Genomic DNA, 6,000 nt, shown 5'->3' with positions numbered 1-6,000 from the left:
TATGGTTGTTATCCCTTTTCTTTTAGATTTATCATGCCAGAGCAGAGATTCAAGAAAAGTTTTCATATATACCAAAATCCCATCTAAACATGATTTTTTAATCTGATTTTATTCATACTAATTTTTGAGCTCCAAAAGTATTTGACATAACAAAAAACTATATGTTTTGTATCTACATTTTTCATTTTATAAAAATATGCATTGAATCAATAAAATTTACCAACATGTTTAATATTTAAGCAACAGCTTGGTTGAAAATAAGCTGGTTGTATTTGTTGTGCCCAAGTAAAAAATATACGAAAAAAACATTAATTGTTGAAACTTTTTATCGTTCAACTATACAATCTCCGTAAATATTCATTATATTTGAAAGATTTTACAATTAGAATGTATTACACAGCTAACGATCAACTTTAAGCTAATCCTGTTTATTTTATACTTCATTTTAAGGCTAACAGGGACCGTCATACCTTCTCCTGTATTTTATAATATTCTAAATGATTCAAATATGTTCTTTTACAGATACCATTTTTCAGGGCTGTTATCAGTTATTGACATTGTTTTCCAAGTATTTTGGGGCCTACAACCAATCATAAAAATGCTGCTTGAAAAAGAATTATCTGATTTTAATTCCGATATGTATTTGGACTTAATAATGGAATTTAACAAAGGTATTGAATTTGGTGAAACTAACAAATTTACAGAAGAAGAAGATTTGAGGGCTTTGAGTGTTGATCACTTGATGAATCGATTAGAGAAAAGTTTGTCAGTGTCAATTGATAAAGTAGAAAAAATGTTAAACAAAAAACTCGAGGCTAGTGACCTAATTCGGTTGTGTCACATTGGAATAGAGCTAGCAAATGCCCAGTGTAGAAGCAGCAACAGACGAAGGTCAGCTGGAAGTGACGTAAGCCCTCCAAATAAACGGAAATCAAAGGAAATCACAGTAGGTGTATCTATCTATTTATTTCATGTAAACTGGTTGAATGCAATACAAAGAAGTTGTCCATTGATTGTTTTAGGAGGAAGAGTTGGATATGACTTAGATTTAACTATGTCGGGGTTTAGTATATTAGAAGTGTATGTCTTTGGATATATTCATGTCATTCAAAATAACGAATCAAGTAGAACATAGAAAAACAAAGCATTGTTAATTTGGCTAAGGGGATGCTCATTTCATAATGTGATGCTGGGAGTAAAGAATGATGTTTTTTGGCAGACGGCTGTTTTAGTTCCACTTGTTGCTAGACCTTTTTTTTTTATGTCGTGCGGCATATCAACAGAAAAAATTGTTAACACATTTGTACACAACTATAACGTCCACACCACCTTCTGCACGCCATAAAATAGTTCACAAGGAGTGCTTAAATGAGGCGTTACAACACAAAATCAATTCAAATCGAATACCTGTCGTTGTATGTGACTGGAGTTGGTAAAACGACGACGGGAATGCAAATTTTAAAGAGGTTTAAACGGCAACTTTATGTCAACAATGCAGCGGTGCCAGATAACCAATTCAGTCCCTCCAATTAAGAACTTTGTAACTGCAACCATTTCGTATCCACCAGAAAAAAACCCGCAAAAATTGTTCATATACTTTGTTGCCCCATAATCGCAAAATTTTATACCCGCGAAAATAACCCGCTGTACGGTAAAAACAACATTTCACCCTTGTTTTTTGCAAAAAGTACAATATAGCAAAATTATAGCCTTAAATCTTGATTTGTGCTATTTTAAGCTTTTCCTACTCTTACAATATGCATTAATATATACCAAAATGTCCTAAATTAAAGGGTTGAAAGATACTTAAGGAACACTCAATCTCACAGATAGAAAAAAAAAACTGACAACACCATGGCTAAAAACGAAAAGACAAACTGAGAAATAATACTACACAAGACACAAAATATATAACAAAAGATTAAGCAACTCGAACACCACCAAAAACTGGGATGCTATCATGTGCTCTGGAATAGTAAACAGATCCTGCCTCAAATGTGGCACCCGTCATTTGGCTCATGTTAAATCAAACGCGGTTAATAGTCCAATTCCGTAGGTCATATTCCTGAAAAAAAACGGACTGTTGTTACGACATTAGGAATGTATCCGATATAATCTGTGAAATGGGTATTCCATAACGGTCAACCAACTCGTGATGGCGTTCGAAAAATTAACGAAATGATTCCACCTTCACCATTTGGAACTCTCGGTTTAATACCTTCCTTGTGAGCAGCAACCCTCTGTCAAGAAAATCAAGATAGGAAATACAAGCCAGGGAATATTGTATCAATTGGGAGATATATACTCCGTTTGCAGGCGCACCTGGAATGTTGCTACACAGAAATGGCAAGTTCACACTTGAGAAGTTGTAATCATCTCTTTTGTCCTAGAGTTTTGTATTCAACCGACCCTCAATGTCAATATCTAGACGTAAGTCAAGATATGAGTCAGACTTATATGTATTATGTTGTATATCCTTTATCTCTACTTCGACGGGATACATGCTTTTAGTATAGTCACCAAGTGTTAAGTCATTTAGTAAGAGATCACCATCTATATAAAGCGGAAGGTAAAGTTAAGGGATATTGCTAGCTTCTTGTCTTTCTTCCTAAGAAGTTCCTGTTTGAAGTCAGCCTCAAACGAATAAAATAACAAGCTTGCAAGAAGAGGGGCACAATTGATTCTAATGGGAATTTCGATAGTTTGTTGAAAAACACGTCCTTCAAACGTTACAAATATGTAGTCAATCAAGAAGTCAAGCATCTTGATAATGTTAGTTTAAGAGAATTTGTGTTTAAATCAGAGTAGAACTTTCCCAATCTTAAGACAAGATACTTGCATCAACGTTGACCATTCTTTTTTATGAAACAAAACAAAACCAACTCTTTCAATTTTTCCCCTTTAGTTTGGAAGAGGGGATATTTGTGTAAAGTGTAGAAAAGTAAAAATGTTTAAATATTTGAAAGATGAAAGAGTCTTATATTTTATGTACTCTGAAAGATCTAAGGAATTTTAAGAATCCACATCTGATTCACGCCACCGCTAGAATAGGCAGTTTCAAAATAACATTGAAGCCCTGATTTGGTTGCTGATTAAATTCATGTTAATAATTAACCGAGCATGAGGAATTGTTTCTCATAATCCTTAATTTTACGAATGCACAGTAAGCTGTTTCTAATGTGTAAAACATTAAACCATAGGTCGTTAACTACCAAAATTATTTGTAGTCATGCAGATTGAGACTATTTACCGACTTAGAATTTTTGTCGGGTTTGTAATGCCAGAGCATGGGCTAAGCGAGAAGAAGTGCAACTGGACACTTTGTCAGAATGGGTCAAAACAATCAGGTCTCTGATAAAACGTCGCATTCATAAGTTGAAAAACTGTTTGACCTAAGTCCATTTTCAGTGACAAAGAGGCTGTGAAATGTCTATCATCTCTTCAAGATAAGTATGTTGTTGTTCCTGCGGACAAAGCTTCAAATAATATTGTCTTTGTATGTAAATCGTATTACTACGAGTGTCTTATAAAAGAATTAGGAATAAATGAACACTCAGGTAATCCCCCATACAAAAACATATCATTTGACAAGGATGAGATTTTGGCGAATCATAAGTCCTTCATGGCTTCTATGAACATTGCATTGAACAACAAATCGGAGGACTTACCTTGTTTGTATTGGATAACTGAACTTCACAAAATTCCGTACAAACAACGGTACATTGCCGGCTCATCTGCTTGTTCTACTAAAGAATTGTCCATTAGATTGACTAAAATTCTGTCCGCAGTTAAAGAGGGTCTTCAGATATACTGTGAAACTGTTTACTCACGTAGTGGTATTAACCATATGTGGATTCTGAAAAACTCTAAAGAACTTCTGGATAATTTTAAATCTCGGTCTTTTTCTGAAATTAGTTCTGTTAAAACTTTTGATTTTTCAACCTTGTATACAACCATTCCCCATGTGAAATTGAAAACCCGTCTAAAAGAAATAATTCACAATGCTTTTCATCATAAAAATGGTAGCATACGCTATAAATTTTTCACTTTGGGATACCATAAGGCATATTTTGTTAATAAGGAACAAAAGGGTAAAACATACTACACAGAGGAACAAGTGATCAGTATGCTGGAGTTTCTTATTGACAACATATTTGTTGAATTTGGAGGTAGACTTTTTCAACAAATTGTCGGCATTCCTATGGGAACGAACTGTGCGCCTCTCCTTGCCGACCTCTTCTTATTTTCATATGAATCGGAGTTCCTTCAGACACTTGTCAAAAACAAGAAGATCAAAGAAGCCAGGTTATTTAATTTCACTTCCAGATATATTGATGATGTTCTTTCCATTAACAATCCGAACTTTTCTGATTGGATTCCATTAATATACCCACCAGAACTAGAAATTAAAGAGACCACAGACACGGCTTCCTCTGTCTCATTTTTAGACTTATACCTCGAATTTGACATACACAGTCATCTCAGTACCAGAATCTATGACAAACGAGACGATTTTAATTTTGAAATTATCAATTTCCCCCACCTTAGTAGTAATATACCAACTTCACCTGCATATGGAATATACATTTCCCAACTTATTAGGTATTCAAGAGCTTGCAGCTCCTATTCAGACTTTGTAAAACGTCACCAGTGTCTGAGCAGAAAATTGATGAACCAGGGGTATGTCAAAGAACGTCTCGTCCTTTTTCTTAAAAAGTTCATCGGAAGATAGCCAGAACTTGTTGATAAATATTCCGTATCAACTTCACAAATAATACAAGATGGTCTTGAAGTATAGATTTTGCGTACTGACGTTTGTTAGCATCTTAATTACGTATTATAGTATTCTTTTATATGTCTTTTTTAGATATTCATTTGAAGTGACTCTGTGGTTACGTAAAACCACATACTTTGAACGGCAAAATTATTTCATTTATTGATATTACTTTTACTTAAGGATCTTGACATACTATGAATGACTAAACTATTTTATTCAATAAGACTACTTTTTCTGTTTAGTCTGTTTTTTATGATATACATTTGACGTGAAACTGTACTTATGTATCCCGTCATACTTTGAACCACACCATTATTTTATTTATTATTATTACTTTTACTGTTAAATCTGGTTTTTGTTATATCTACTTTACGTGAGTCTGCATTTATGTATGCCGTCATACGACAAAATTATTTTTATGTCTACCTGTGCGAATTTCAAACGCGCAATTTTACACCAGTAATGAAAACCTTCTATCATTTATGGGTAGACTTTACATAGATAAATTCAGCCGTATTTGACTTGAAACTGTACTTATGTGTCCCGTCATACTTTCAACCACACCATTATTTTATTTATTATTTTTACTGTAAGTCTGTTTTTTGTTATATCTACTTTACGTGAGTCTGCATTTATGTATGCCGTCATACGACAAAATTATTTTTATGTCTACCTGTGCGAATTTCAAACGCGCAATTTTACACCAGTAATGAAAACCTTCTTTCATTTATGGGTAGACTTTACATAGATAAATTCAGCCGTATAAGAAAAGCAAAATGAGAATGTTAAATTTGATGTATGCCTTTTTGTGCTACTTTGTTACATTTGTTGTTTATGTAGTGATATTAAGATGATAACACAATATTGACTGTTGTACCCCTATTTTTGACATTTTTACTCTTTGAGTATGTTTGTTTTGTTCATGCATCGTTGACAATGTAATGGAATTTGATGCGACTGTCATACAAGTGAGAGGTTTAGCTAGCTATAAAACCAGGTTCAATCCACCATTTTCTACATTAGAAAATGCCTGTACCAAGTCAGGAATATGACAGTTGTTATCCATTTGTTTGATGTGTTTGGACTTTTGATTTTGCCTTTTGATTTTTGATTTTCCTTTTTGAATTTTCCTCGGAGTTCAGTATTTTTGTGTTTTTACTTTTAAGCAACACGATGGGTGTCACTAGTGGAGCAGGATCTGCTCACCCTTCCGGAGCACATGA

The 6,000-nt window shown here is 33.9% G+C and overlaps 1 long non-coding RNA gene across 1 annotated transcript in view; it reads left to right on the top strand.

Moving 5' to 3' along the window:
* Positions 1-526: 526 nt before the first annotated feature.
* LOC143054177 (uncharacterized) overlaps positions 527-6,000 on the top strand; it is a 38,943-nt gene continuing 33,469 nt past the window's right edge. The window contains exon 1 of the long non-coding RNA XR_012971584.1: positions 527-946. This is a non-coding gene — a long non-coding RNA (uncharacterized LOC143054177). The remainder of the gene's footprint in view (positions 947-6,000) is intronic.

This window comes from Mytilus galloprovincialis, chromosome 12, assembly GCF_965363235.1.
Source record: "Mytilus galloprovincialis chromosome 12, xbMytGall1.hap1.1, whole genome shotgun sequence".
NCBI classification, from domain to species: Eukaryota; Metazoa; Mollusca; class Bivalvia; order Mytilida; family Mytilidae; genus Mytilus; species Mytilus galloprovincialis.
Note: the sequence above shows the minus strand (reverse complement) of the source record. Positions and strands in the feature narration are given on the sequence as shown.